Source organism: Saimiri boliviensis, chromosome 13 (genome assembly GCF_048565385.1).
Source record: "Saimiri boliviensis isolate mSaiBol1 chromosome 13, mSaiBol1.pri, whole genome shotgun sequence".
Taxonomy (NCBI): Eukaryota; Metazoa; Chordata; class Mammalia; order Primates; family Cebidae; genus Saimiri; species Saimiri boliviensis.
Genome location: NC_133461.1, coordinates 98,251,162 through 98,265,588, shown reverse-complemented (window position 1 = coordinate 98,265,588; position 14,427 = coordinate 98,251,162). Strand labels below are relative to the sequence as shown.

The 14,427-nt window shown below is 52.4% G+C and overlaps 1 protein-coding gene across 2 annotated transcripts in view; it reads left to right on the top strand.

The window, feature by feature from the left end:
* The first annotated feature begins 63 nt into the window (after positions 1-63).
* Positions 64-14,427, top strand: part of PEBP4 (phosphatidylethanolamine binding protein 4) — a 288,994-nt gene continuing 274,630 nt past the window's right edge. The window contains exons 1-3 of one of the 2 annotated variants that reach the window (XM_074384056.1): positions 64-276; positions 723-847; positions 11,145-11,289. The gene's annotated coding sequence lies outside the window, so the exon portion shown is untranslated. The remainder of the gene's footprint in view (positions 277-722; positions 848-11,144; positions 11,290-14,427) is intronic. The other variant, XM_074384057.1, reaches the window with a different exon arrangement.

Genomic DNA, 14,427 nt, shown 5'->3' with positions numbered 1-14,427 from the left:
GAGACCCCGCCCCGCCGCGCCGCTCCGGCCGCCCCCCCGCGCTCTTCGGCCCCTCCCGCAGGGACCCCGCGGGGAGGGTCTCGGCTCGCGAGTTAGGTGGCTCTCGTCCCTCCACCTGGCGAGGCTCAACGCCTCCCCGGACGCCCACGGCGTTTTCCTCTTTCCTCCGGGAGGCGGGCAGGAACCTCTGAGAGGCATCCTAGTGCGCCCTGGAAGGGATGCGAGTTGGAGGAGAACGCGTGGTTGTAGACCCGGGCCCCCACCACTTGCCCACGGGTAGGCGACGGCAGGGGCAGACGGGGTGTGGGTGGGCAGGAAGAATGGCGTTTCCATACAAGCCCTCTGCTGCCTTGGAAATTTTCGTGGCATTTGAGAGCCTTCCTCTCTCCATGGCCCTTAATGTTGTGGGGTGGGTACCTGTACCACCTTACCTGTCTCCCCCCGAGGTCTTCAGCCGGTCCCCACCTCCATCCCAACCCCCTCCTGTTGCCTCCTGGAATTCAGTAATAGCTACTGACCTCAGAAAGAAACACCAGGGAGACAGTAGCCTCGACAGTCCCTAACTCTTCTTTGGGTTCTCTGCCTCAATTTACCCCTCTGTAAAAATAGATTCTAAGGTGTAACATTTATAACCTGAGTGGTCCTTAGAAGAAACTTTCCATATTCAAGGCTGCTTTTATCAGGATGATTTGTTGTTTTTTTTTTTTTTTTTTTTTTTTTAGACGGAGTTTCCCTCTGTTGCCAAGCTGGAGTGTGCAGTGCAGTGGCACCATCTCAGCTCACTGCAGCCATTGCCTCCTGGGTTCAAGACATTCTGCCTCAGCCTCCTGAGTAGCTGGGACTACAGGTGCGTGCCACCTTGCTTGACTAATTTTTGTATTTTTAGTAGAGACAGGGTAACCACCTTGGCCAGGCTGGTCTCGAACTCCTGACTTCAGGTGATCCATCCGCCTCGGCCTCTCAAAGTACTGGGGTTACAGGTGTGAGCCACTGTACCTGGCTAGGATGATCTTGACTGTTAGTGTTACAGCAGTCAGCTCAGTCTGGTTTGTTTCAGCTCTTTGTTACCTCTGGACAATTTTTAAAGCCCAGACTGGCATGCCGCCCACCTGAACCGCCTCCACCACTCCTCCATCCTGTGCTCTGAAAATGCAAATCCACTCTAATATTAGTTTATGCAAAATATGATTAGGAAGAGAAATTTACTGCCAAAAGAAAGCTGAGTTAAAATTGAATTTTGTATGGTCTGAAGCATGCTTCTCATCTGTGAATGCCTATACTTGGAAGCTGTCCGTCAAGGTGTTTGTGACCAACCTGCCTTACTACCTGGTGGATATACAGGAAGTGCTCGGTTGGTGGAGAATGGGCCCCTACCTCTTTCTGAATCTACCCAGAGCTAGCCAAGAGGTTAACGATGGTGGACGGTGCTACTTCTCATTTCTGGTTAGAATTCACCCTCCATAAACCAGAAAGTACTCATTGGAATACATATTTAGGAGAGAAATTAAACCGTGCTCGCATTATGTTCTTCACCACATGTTTGGCATTGAAGAGCCTTACCCCATCTTCTGTGTGCCAAAGAGCCCCTGTGCCAGAGAAAAGTGTAATAAGAGCTCTCTGCATGGTGCCCACGGCAGGGCAGGGTCTCTCCCACGGACATCCTGTTCACTCCACCCACCTCTAGAGACTGGCTGAGTGCCAGATGCTGGTTTCATCACCTTTCACCTGTCCTGGCAGTAGGCATGGCCCCAGTGCAGCAAGGAGTAGGAAGACAGAATTCCCCTCCACCCTAAGTCATGAAGCAGGAGAGGGTGGCTACTTGGCCTGTAAGCTGGAGCCAATGCCTTCTTTGCCTTTAGAGACAAAGCTAGCTCATCCTGGAAACCTCAGCGAGGCTGGGCTGTGCGAATTCCAAGGTGTAGGGTTCGTTGTGGGGGGAAGGTCTTGAACAAAGATGTGGGTGTCAAATGAAATTGCACCCCCACAGCCCCTGCCACGCTCACACTCAGTGAACTGTTTCAGGCAGAGGTAGGAGCTTTGCTGGGGAGGTGGCCTCAATTCCCAGCCCTGCTTTTTGCACGCAATTCCCTCTTTCGGGTTTTCTTCAAAACCAAAGGCCTTCCCCATCATTTCACCCCTTGGGCTGTCGTGGTTGATGCCCCCTCAGTCCCCTCTTATCATCGGATTTCATCCAAGTCCCCACCTCCTCCATCCAGTGCCCCTCAGCCCATACTCTACAGCCCCTTGTCACTGTCGAGCCGCCCCATCCATGTCCCACCTAGGCTGTCTGGGGACCTCCGCAGACCCCTCCTTCAGGCCAGCCTGCAGGAAGCTCCAGCGTTTTGATATTCCCAGCTCAGATGGCAGCATTTCCCCCGCTGCACGAGGGAGCAGACCACCAGCAAGCTCCAGTCCTTGGCCTGTGCCCCAGTTGTGGCTAAAACCAGGCCTTCTTCCCAGCCAGCCCTGGCCAGGACTGCCCCAGGGCCTCCACTCCTGCTACTCAAGACAGCTTCCCGCCCCTGGCACCCCAGCCAAGGATCCGCCACATACCTTCATCTCTGCCCTGCCCTCCAATGCCAGATCCTAGAAAACAGGGCCATTCCCTGAGGCCAGGCTTCCCCACCAGCAAGAAAGGAGCTATTGGGGTCCTCTCCTGCCCAACCCTGTCCCCAGCTGTGAGCACCCGGCAGGCAGCAGCATCTCACAGCACAGGAAGCTACCCATTCCCCTCACTGTACCCTCCTACCCCAGGTCCTGAGGAGTCCATTTTCCTTGATTTAAGTGACTTCTTAAGGCAGGCCTGGCAGGGAGAGAAAAGCTCCTGGCCTCTTTCTTCCTCTGCCGCCTCCATTCTGTTATATACACAGACACACACAAAGACACACACACACACACACACACACACACACACACACACACACACACACACACACACACACCCAGCCCTCTCTGCCCGTCTGCTACACTTTGGAAACACTGGTGTGATTCCGAGGAGCAATTCAGCCTGAGCGCTGACTTCCCCCATCACCGGCTTGTGGAGCCTCCACGCCGGCTTTCGCTGTTGGACCTGGCAATGTCCTGCCACATGCCTGGCCACGTGGCTGCAGCCCGAGGGCTTCCTGGCAGCATGGAGGTAGGTTCCATTCTACAATATCCTGCCCCTGCCCCACCCCAGCATCTCTTCCCTCACCAAAGCCCTCTTGTGACCCCCCCACACACACACACAATGACATAAACCCCTGGAACCTGTCCCCAGAAGGCACCCCCTCCATTCCTCCCCACACCACCTTCCTCCAGGCTGTCACGAAGCTGCTGCTTTCCTGAAGCCGGGCCGATGCCTGTCTGTGAACGGGAGGTTTATCTGGGGAAAGAGAAACCTCCATCCTGGCTCTTAGGAAAGCGTACATGCAGCAGGCTCCCCGGCCAGCCCCACCAGTGTTGCTCTTCCCGTGGCCCTGAAGGCCCCTCCCCAGTGCCAGCCCAACTTACACCGACTCCCTGGCTCAGCCCCTCCTCTAACCTGGACCTTCCCTTTGCTTCACAGGCAGCTTTACCCTTCAACACTTTGCAGGCTACTAACCGCACTTTCATGGCACCCCTCTCCTGGAACGCTAGAGCCTCTGCAGAGCCCACCCCGTGGGCCTTGTGACATGAGCTCCACCTCCCACCCCCAGCCTTGTGCAGGCTGGGGCACGTGGTGTCCCTACCCTGCAGTTGGGGTAAAGTTCAGAACCAGCCTGAGCAAAGGTAGAGGCATTTCAGGATGCAGAGCCCCCGCAGGGTGAAGGAGCTGGAGCTGGAAAGCCTAGAGTCGCTCAGCCTCCCTGTCCACGGCTTAAGGGACACCATCGGGTCCTCACAAGGAGACAGGAAGCTTCTGGGACTTTGCACAAGCAGTTCTCTCAGCCTGAACTTTTTTTTTTTTTTTTTTTTTTTCAAATGGAGTCTCACTCTGTAGCCCAGGCTGGAGTGCAGTAGCACAATATCAGCTCACTGCGACCTCCACCTCCTGGGTTCAAGTGATTCTTCTGCCTCAGCCTCCGGAGTAGCTGAGACTACGAGTGTGTGCCACCACGCCTGGCTAATTTTTATATTTTTAGTAGAGACATAGTTTCACCATATTGTTCAGGCTGGTCTCAAACTCCTGTCCTCTGGTGATCTGCCTGCCATGGCCTCTCAAAGTGCTGGGATTACAGGCGTGAGCCACCAGGCCCAGCCTACTCTTTCTATTTCTACTCCTTTCACCAGATAAATTCATACTCATCATTTAAGTGTCAGCCTAGATATCACTTCCTCCAGGAAGCCTTCCATGAATACTTTCTTAAACCTGATAAAGTATACGTTTCCTGTTGTGCTCCCCTAATAATACCAATCATACGACTCTATCGTTGGGTTTTTCTTTATCCTTGACCGTACTGAGAATTCTCTGGGATTGGCAGGGGAGAGCTTTCCTAAGAGCCAGCATGGAGGTGTCTCTTTCCCCAGTTAAGGCGCCTACTCACAGCCCAGGAAGCAGCATGCTGATGCTGGTTTAGGCCAGGTGGGTGGCTCAGGCCTGTAATCCCAGCACTTTGGGAGGCTGAGGTGGGAGAATAGTTTGAGCCCAGGAGTTGGAGACCAGCCTGGGCAATGTAGTGAGACCCTGTCTCTATTTTTAAAAAAAAATTTTTTTTAATTTTTTAAAAAAGATAATGCTTATTCAAAAGGTATTTTTGACTTGGCGCTGTGGCTCACACCTGTAATCTCAGCACTTTGGGAGGCAAAGGTGGGGGAATCACTTGAGGTCAGACATTCATGACCATCCTGGCCAACAAAGTGAAGCCCCCTCTCTACTAAAAATACAAAAATTAGCTGAGCGTGGTGGCCTGTGCCTGTAATCCCAGTTACTCTGGAGGCTGAAGCAGGAGACTAGCTTGAACCTGGGAGGTGGAGGTTGCAATGAGCCAAGATTGCACCACTGCACACTGGTGCAATGGCTGAAGAGTGAGACTCTGTTTCAAAAAAAAAAAAAAGTATTTTTTATGCCAGTCTAGTGCCTGCAGTCTAGTGCTTCCACAGACATTTGGGAGATGCTCCGTAAAAGCTCACGGATGAATGAATGAGAAGAGAGAGGATGGTACACAGTAGCTACTCACATGCTATCCGAAGGGGTCTTCCAGGGGCCATCCTGCCCTTTCCTCCAGGCTTGCATTGCTCTGTGTTGGCTCCAGGCTCCTGGTTGGCAGGGACGGGAGTGGATGGGGCGGTGCAGGAAAGACAGAGGGAAGAAAGGGAATGAGCACATTGCAAATCACTCCAAGGTCGTTCAGCTCAGATGGAGGGCTCTACTCAAGACGAGAGAGTGGCCCCTGCTATCTGGGCCCAGCCATGGGTGAGACCCCAGCCTGGGGGCTAAGACAAAGGCCACCCCAGGGAGTCAAGGGACTAGATGAGAGGCTGAAACTGGGGTCCTGGTGCATCACGTGCCGCAGGCATTTGTGCATTCTGAGCTGGTCTGGCGATTTGGAAAGGAGTGGTCAGTCGTGCGTTGGTGCCTGGGTTCTGCCTGCACGAAACTGCATGACACCGGATCATTTCGTGCCCTCTCTGGGCCTCACTTTCTCATGGACAAGGGCCAGGTTAGGTGGGCTCCAAGACTCATTCTGACCCTGACATCCTCTATGCGTGCCTGGCATGGAAGGTCTGTATTTTCTTGGTCATTCTTTTCATTGAAACATCTCCTGACCCAAATTAGGACTCAGAAAAAGATCAGCTGATGGCCACAATGGCTGAGAATGGAAGGAGAGAGGTATTTTTTGGAGAGAGAGTGAGGTTTAAACACATGGTAAGAGACAGAAAGAGAATCTAATTCTGCAATCGTCCCCACCTTCAGTTTCTTTAAATGGTCAGTCACAGTCTTGGGACCAGTTTAGCCAACGAAAAGTCTAGAATTTCAGGAGAGATTGGGAGTGATCAAGGAAGAGATGAGTAAGGCCAGGCAGGCAGCTCTGGAGGCTGTTGGCACTGTGTGGTTCAGGGAGATGGAAGGGCACTTCTGTGACAACCCCCTCGGGGACAGGGAAGCCAGAGAAGCCACAAGAAGAGGCAGCTTCCAGGAGGGAATGGAAACCAAGGCACAGGAGCAGCCACTGAACTCGGTGGCAGCCTTGGAAGTGGCTGTATGACTTTGGGCAAGAACCTTAATCTCTCTGGTCTCCCATTGCGGGAGATAACATTATCTCTTACCTGAAGACAGGGATGGTTGCATGACCTTCTTCCTGTCCCTTCCAGCACTGAGACTCTTCTAACTTCTCCACTTCTGCCTCCTCCCCCTCACAGACCTAAGCCCCATGCCCTGGGTAAAGGGGGAGCCACCTCCCATTTGTGCCCCTGCCATCTCGGCCTTGTGTGGAGGACAGACGGCACAGAGGGCAAGAGTCTAATCCCCCGAGGTCAAAAAATCCCATGTAGAACCAGACGCAGTAGTGCATGCCTGTAGTCCCAGCTGCTCTGGAGGCTGAGGCGGGAGGATCACTTGAGCCCAGGAGTTCAAGGCTGCAATACTCTATGATCTCACCACTGCACTGCAGCTTGGGTAGCAGAGCAAGAACCCATTTCCCCCCCCCAAAAAAGAAAGAAAAAAAAAATCCCATGCCCACCTTAGCTCTAGTGCCCTGTGGGTCTCCCAGAAAAATGAAGGCCGGGACAGGGAGATCTTATAGTGAAGTCCTCCCGGCTGGCCAGCCTCTCAGCCTGCATGCACCCGCTAGAGCTGCTCCAAGCAGGACCTGAAGAATCCATTTCCAGTCCGGTCTGGCCAGGCTACGCCTAGTCCCCGCTGACAGAGGTGTTGGCACACAGACTCCTGTGCCCATTCCCCCAGTCCTCCCTACACTGGCCCTGCCTCCCAGAAAGTCATGGCTGGCCAAGGCCTGCATGAAACGTTTACTGCATCTCTGAAGCATCTCCCCCTTCAGTAAAGAAATTGGGGCATTGGTTTGTGTCTTTTTTTTTTTTTTTTTTTTTTTTTTTTTTTTTTTTGAGACAGTGTTGCTCTGTCACCAGCCTGGAGTGCAGTGGCACGATCTTGGTTCACTGCAACCTCCATCTCCTGGGTTCAAGCGATTCCCCTGCCTCAGCCTCCTGAGTAGCTGGGACTACAGGCACCTGCCACCATGCCCGGCTAATTGTTTGTATTTTAGTAGAGACGTGCTTTCACCATGGTCAGGATGGTCTCGATCTCCTGACCTAGTGATTCTCCCACCTCGGCCTCCCAAAGTGCTGGGATTACAGGCATGAGCCACTATGCCCGGCCTGGTTTGTGTCTTTCAAGAGTTCCAAGTACCACCCTTAATGTCATGCAACAATGCATACAAAGGAAATGCATGGTATATATCAATGATCGCTGAGCCACTCCGAGTCCCCGGGATGGAGATATCTCAGGACGGGGCCTGGAAGCTACCATCAGGCAGACCTGCATGAAAGCAGCTAGATCCTGTGACTTCCACCTTACCTTCTGGGCAGAGAAGGTATAGGAGGAAGACAAAAATGCAGACTGCAGCTGGGGCTTCCAGGTCTAAGAATCCTTTGCCTTGACCAAGCTGCAGACCTCCTGAGAGAGGGCAGGCCCCATTCCTTAAGCCCTGCAGAGCTGGGAGTGAGAAGCTTTGAGGAGGCTGGTCACCCCAAAATAAACTTGTTTTTTTTCACAACTTCTTCATGAGGCATTAGCATCTCTTGCAGCATGGGAAAAAAATAGCCTGAACTGTTAACAAATAAAGATTATAAAAAGCCCCAACTGTTCCCCATGGGTTTCCATGTGGCTGCAGTATTTAGAGGGGGCAGAGGGAGTATGTGTCCAGGAGCCGCCTGTCTCTCCTCCTCTGATCCACCTCTCTCCCTCTGTAGTTGGTTCTGCTCACAGGGATAACAGTTGATGTCAGGGATGAGAAAGTTATTTGTTGACCTTCATAAGTGATCCACTGCGCATGCGTATTCTTGTTTACTGCTTCCAGATAAAGGAGTACGTGGAACAGAACAGGCTCCGTCAAAACATGATCATATTGCGATGAGGCTGGTTTCAATGAAGTTATCTGACTGAGGGTGCAGAATCTGTGTAGTAAACACTTGGAATTCTTATCAAGGTCAGCTAAACTTGAACTTTGACCCTTCCCTTGGTCATTGCTGGATGTCAGTAACTAGAAATGAGTTTAGGGTTGTAGTTGCTTTAGATCCAGCTTAAAGGATTACCAGGGGCCACCTGGGAGGGGCTGTGGTTCTTGTCTGTGTTCTGCGTTACTCTTGCAGAGTTCCAGGCTGGACCCTGACGAGCTATCCCCCGTACCCTCTGCCTTCTGGGTACATGGATCCCCAAATGACAACACAAGCCAGAGAATGGTGTCAAAACCCTTGAGTGGAGTCAGGAGCTGAGTTCCTGTCCCTGTGGGGTCTTCAGGAAAACAGGTCATTGGCCTGGATGATACCTGAGGAGTCTCTGGCCCTGACTTTTTATAGCTGGAAGAAGAGAACACTCCTCAACCCTTCAGGGCTCTGTGTTCTCCACCAGACTCATTCATCCCTGGAAGACCCCTCTAGCCCATCTTCGCAGGTCCCTTTCCCCCTCCTTCCCTCCTCTCTTCTCTTCTTCCCTTTTGTTTATCTGTCCTATCCTTTCCCCACTTCCTGAGCAGAGATTTCTATAAAAATAAATACACGTGGCTCTGGCTTGGACAGCTTACAAATGAGCAGGCTAGGACAACCAGATCCCCAGGGGCCTTGGTGGGCAGTATTCAAGCCTGGATGGGCCCTGAGTGGATGAGGACAGGGAATGCTGGCCAGAAGTTTCCTGAGGTGGTGACAGTGATGGAAAACCCACAGGGTGGCTGCGTGGCCTCTGGTCTTCTCTGGACCCACAGCCCTCTCTCAGGCTCCCATCTGCCCAAGTTAGCAGCCACCTCTGAGCTCACCAAGGGGAATCCCACCCCCTCCAGAGTGATCATTTTTAAGCTAAGAAGAGAAAAAGGGCTTGGGTGGAGAATACTGAGAGTCCATTCTGACTCGTCACAGCCAAAGCATTGTTCTGCAGGACATGGCTATTCCCCCTGACACAGTTTCTGACCCTTCCACGAGGCATGAAGTGAGGTGCGGGGAGGCAGGCAGGCAGGCCAGACCACGGGCAGCTGGCACAGGTTCCGGAGGGGAAGGAGCCGATGCTGAGCTGGAAGCTTTCTGTGGAACAGGCTGGACCCCAGATGGCCTGGGATGCAGGGGCCTCGGCTGAGTGGCAGGGACCACAGGACACATGGTTCAGGGTCCCTCAAAGACCACTAAACACACACCTCAACCTTCTGGTTGTCTGTGCCTCACCATATGCCTGGAAACATTGATTCTGAGTCACATAATCTTCCTCCCAACCCACCCTCTCTTCCTCCTCCTTCTGGGAGGCGCCGGCAGAGAGCCCCCTGGCAGCTGCTGCTGGAAGCCTGGCTGGAGAAGAGAGTCTCCCTAGAGGAGACTCATGCATCGCCACCTCTGCAAAGCTTCACAGCGGCCATCCCTTCACAGATGCAGAACTGATGCCCAGAGAGCTGGGGACTGAGAGGTGTCAAGTCCAAGGTCCAGCCACAATGGCCTGCCTGCAGGCTGCCTCCCAGCTCCAGGCCCGCAAGGTGGTGGTGGGGGGTGCGGTTATGGAGGGCAAAGGTGGCATGGGGGCACCAGCAGCCCTTCCGGGACAGAATACACCTGACTTGTCTGTGCAGCACCCCGAGTCCCCTTGCTTAACTTGGCTTCCCCTTTTCTCTGGAAAATGTGAGGCTCCTTTGGTCTCCCTTCATTGATCCTTTCCTTTTTTCATTTATCAAATAATACATGGTAAACTCTTTTTTTCATTTATCAAATACATGGTAAATTCTTGCTAGTGCCAGACCCTGTGCAAGAGATGGTGAGGATGATAAAATGATGATACACTACCCTGTGGTCAAGGAGCTGAGTTTAATAATAATAATTCTAAATACCTTGTTGAGTGTTTATGTCATGTCCGGGGTTGTGCTGCATGTACTGCTTTATTTAAATTTCAAAACAATCCCATGAGATGGAGGAACTATTCTTATCGCCACTTGGCAGAGAAGGAAACCGAAGCTCTGAGAGGGGATGTGAATTGTCAGGGCTGGAAAGCAGGTGGGCAGGGTGAGGGTTCTCAGCAGGTGGCTGGCTCAGCACAGCACAGCCCTGAGCCCTCGTGCCTAGCCCGTTATTCTTCATTTATGTCAAAATCACCCTCTTTATCTTACAGTTGAGCAAACTGAGGTCTACACAAAGTCACGACTAGTTTGCAGTTGCGACAGACCCCTGTGCTCCAGTTCTGATGCCAGATTTGACCTCTGGCCTTCAGTTTCCTCTTGTTTGCCTGAACCTCGGCAGTTTCCTTAGATGAGCCCTAGGTTCTGATATTCTGATGGCATGATGTCATCCTAAGATGTGTTAGAGAGACAGAACAGAGAAGCAGGAAGATCTCAGCTGAAACTAGCCCCAGAGCCCTACCCTGTCCACAGCCACCCCAGGGGACCATCCTTGCCCAGTAGGGAGTTAAGAATGTGGAAATATGGCTAGATACATGGCTCACGCCTGTAATCCCAACACTTTAGGAGGCCGAGGCCGGTGGATTGCCTGAGGTCAGGAGTTCAAGACCAGCCTGGCCAACATGATGAAACCCTGTCTCTACTAAAAACACAAAAATTACCCTGGCACGGTGGCACACACCTGTAATCCCAGCTACTTGGGAGGCTGAGACAGCAGAATCACTTGAACCCAGGAGGCAGAGGCTGCAGTGAACCAGATCGCACTATTGCACTGTGATGTGCCTGACAGAGGGAGACTCCATTTCAATTAAAAAAAAAAAAAAAAAGAAAAAAAGAAAAGAAAAGAAAAGAGAAAAGGGGGAAGGAGCAGCAGGACAACAGAGATGCTGGAGAGCACTCTTCAGCTGGGGAGGGGCAGGAGATAGCGTAGGCATGAGGGCAGAGATGGCCCTGTGTCACAAGCTGTTCCTGTGCTCCTCTTGGCCAGTGGTCCCTCTGGTGGAGAGAATTGAGTGGGTTACGGGGGGTGGGGTGCAGTGTCATCTACTTGATTTCGGGGGCCTTCCCTTCTGTCCTGGCCAGGCTCGCAAGGAGAAAGTGGCATCCAGGCCTGTTGCTGGCACATGGCGACTGCAGAGACTCCTCCTGGACACCCTCATGATGGGAGGAAGCCCTCCGCGTCCTGGCCCAGCTCTGGCTGCCCCAGTTTGCTGCTGGGCCTTGACGGGTAAGATGCCTGGTTGCTGATCGCACCCAGCCCTCATACTGCCGTCACACGCCCCTCCATTGGAAGAGATCTCATTCTGAGAAGTGGAAATTGTGCAGTGCTGTGAGTGACCAGGTGAAGATAGGTTAGAGAAGCCAGGACTTGGAGCTTCCTCTTTTCCCTGGGCACAGAGCGAGGGCCCAAGGATTGTAGCCTTACCTGCCACCTCACCTCTGGGGCTCCGCTGGCCTTTCACTATTCTCTGTCCTGAAGCAGTGTCCTGGGCCAGGTCTGTGGGAAGAAACAACACAAGAGTTTTAAGGGCTGGGATCCAAAGTCCAGCTTATGGGAAGGCAGGGGAGGGACATGATTCCTGCATCGCAGGGTGTGACCAGGGGCCTGGGTTCCTTGTCAGTTCCCTCCTCCTCCAGGGCTGTGCAGAGCCCAGAGATAAACCACTTAGACGGCAGGCCCTGCTCCGTCTTCGGCCAGGTGAGCACTGTTGATGCCTGGCGCAGCCTCTGGCCCTCAGGGCCCTGTTCTGTCCACCTTGAGCTCTTATTATCCTGGCCGGTCCTTCTCAGCCCCGGTGACTCACACTGCTTTGGAATTTCACTCACTGGCGTTTCTGACGCACATCTTGAGAGCCTGGCCTGCAGCCAGGGAACAAGCTATGGCTTCAGCCCCACTGGTAATTAATTCTGGCTACCCAAGCTAGAGGCCACGGTGGCTGGGGAGAGGGAAGGCCGTGAAGAAGCAAGGTAGGGGTGGTTGCTGGTCGATGGGAGGAGACTTTGTTCTCGCTTTTGCTCACCTGCACGCAGGTGGAAAACAACAGAAAAGCTATCAGCTCTCAGAGGCCAGACATCCGGGGCTGGTCCGCCAGGACACACATGAAGCAGGAGTGACCTAGTGTAAAATCTAGACTAGCCACTGTGCTGCTTGGAGCGGATTTCTGAATCTTAGTTTCCTTTATATTTTTGTGAGTCCTATACGTTTGATAGCTTCCGCTTTGGAATGCTAAGGACCTGTGCACTGGGTTGATCGTGCCTCCGTTTCACTCCAGATGGCGGGAGCTCTGTTCTTTCTCCATTTTCAATACATTGTGAGGCGCTGGCGCTGGATAGAATTCTGGAGAAGAGAAGAGAGAAGGAAAATTGCCATAACAGTGCACGGGGTGCCAGGTGCAGTGGCTCACACCTGCCATCCAAGCACTTTGGGAGGCTGAAGTGGGTGGACCCTTTGAGCCCAGGAGTTCAAGACCAGTCTGGGCAACATGGCAAAACCCCATCTCTACAAAAAATGCAAAAAATTAGCCAGGCATGGTAGCCCATGACTGTAGTCCCAGCTATCTGGGAGGCTGAGGTGGGAGAATCACCTGAATCCAGGAAGTTGAGGCTGCAGTGAGGCACTGCACTCCAGCCTGGATGAAAAGAGTGAGACCCGGTCTCATTAAAAAAAAAAAAAAAAAAAAAGCAATGTGCTGGACTGGAAATTGAAGACCTGGATTCATTTCCAGAGTGCCATTTCCTGGCAACCCCCTACCAGGTACCTCATCAGTGAAATATGAAAGAGGGGGAGAGGGAGAGAGAAAGAGTGAGAGAGAGGGAGAGAAGGAGGGAGAGGAGAGAGAGTCCACCATCCTCGCAGCGTCCCCTCCCATGGGTCTCTGATGTTCGCTGTAGTCACTGGCAGAGACCCGTGGTTCTCCACTCCTCTAGAAGGCAACTGCTTTTCCCACTGCTCACCTAATTGTCCTTGACCTCCTTCCTCCTTCCAGCCTCCCAGGCTTGAGGGGTCCCAGCCTCGCCCTGGCACCGCTAGCGCCTCTGTTTAGAAGGGCTTTGTGCCACCTGCTGGACTGACCCCTGTGGGTGCACTGGTGGGTAGGTCAGAGGAGATCCTGAGTGGGTTCTAGGAACAATGCTCTGGCCAGGCGCGGTGGCTCACGCTTGTAATCTCAGCACTTTGAGAGGCCCAGACAGGCGGATCACAATGTCAGGAGCTCGAGGCCAGCCTGGCCAACACAGTGAAACCCCGTCTCTATAAAAATACTAAAATTAGTGGGGTGCGGTGGTGGGCGCCTGTAATCCCAGCTCCTTGGGAAGCTAGGTCAAGAGAATTGCTTAAACCCGGGAGGTGGAGGTGGCAGTGAGCCATGATTGTGCCACTGCACTCCAGTCTCAGTGACAGAGCTAGACTCCCTCTCAAAAAAAAAAAAAAAAAAATCGCAATGAAACAATGCCCTTATGTGTAACTCCAGCCTGAAGAGTGACTCCAGGCGGCCTGAAAAGTGACTCCAGGCAGAGGAACAGCTGGCCAGGTCAGGGGCGTTGGAGTGTCTGTGAAGACACACCCTGAGGTCTGGTCAATCCTCTACTTTCAGGTTGGGCAGGTCTGGCTGGGAGTGTTCTGTAGGGAATGCTGGAAAAGCATGTGCTTCCAGCCCTCTGTCGCACCTTCCTCCCTCTTAGCCGCACCCCACCCATGTTAACCAAGATCATTTGGGAAGATCAAAGGAGTAAGGGGTTGGGGGTTAGAAAATGAGTCTGGGTCTCTGATTCTATAGCAATGACTGTAACAGATTTTTTTTTTTCTAAATTGGAAACACTTTTTATTTTATTTTATTTTATTTTTGAGATGGAGTCTTGCTCTGTTGCCCAGGTTGGAGTGTAATGGTGCGATCTTGGCTCACTGTAACCAGTGCCTCCCAGGTTCAGGCAATTCTCCTGCCTCAGCCTCCTGAATTGCTGGGATTACAGGCATGGGCCATGACACTCAGTTAATTTTTGTATTTTTAGTAGAGATGTGGTTTTGCCATGTTGGCCAGGCTGGTCTCGAACTCCTGACCTCAGGTGATCTGTCCACTTCGGCCTCCCAAAGTGCTGTGCTGGGATTCCAGGCATGAGCCACCATGCTTGGCCAGAAACACCCTTAAAAAGACAACACATATCATGATCAGGTGGGTTTAAGAGTCTGGAATCTCAAGTCTGTCTGTCTGGGTTTAAGTTGAAAATGCTCCACTTCCACGTTTTGAATATGTCTCATGTTTCCTTCTGCCATAGTCATTAACATATTTAAATGATGTAATATACGGTGCACAATACACATATCTAAGTCATAAGACACAATAAAGACCCAACCAACCATGAAACTTTA